We start from the raw sequence: 517 nt of genomic DNA on the forward strand, positions 1-517 counted from the left end.
CTTCAAAATGTAAAATCAAAAAATATTATTTTAAATTAAAGAGGCTGTCGACATAATTTCCGGTGACCCCTAAACTCTAAGACATGTTAAATCTTCTTCCATCTTAGTTATTAGAGAACTCAACTCAACTCAACTCAACTCAACTCAATTCAACTCAACTCAACTCAACTCAACTCAATTCAACTCAACTCAACTCAACTCAACTTAACTCAACTTAGTAGCTTCGTTTGTCAAATTTTCTAAGATGAAAATTATCATTCATCCACATTTTGTGAATCGATTTACTAATATAAGTTTAATTTATAGCTCCGGTGCTCCCAAAAATTTTGATATTTCGTAGAGTGTAACGTACACACTACTCTGAACTATCCTTATGTACGAGGTACACTATTCTGAACCACCCTCACTATACTTTCTTGTTTATTGTAGAATCCTACAGCTTTTTATCGTTAAAGCAACAACTATGAAGCTATTTAATATAAACCCGTCTTGGTAATGGGCTCTTTCAAGGGGAGGG

This window comes from Eurytemora carolleeae, unplaced genomic scaffold (genome assembly GCF_000591075.1).
Source record: "Eurytemora carolleeae unplaced genomic scaffold, Eaff_2.0 scaffold1597, whole genome shotgun sequence".
In the NCBI taxonomy this organism is placed as follows: Eukaryota; Metazoa; Arthropoda; class Copepoda; order Calanoida; family Temoridae; genus Eurytemora; species Eurytemora carolleeae.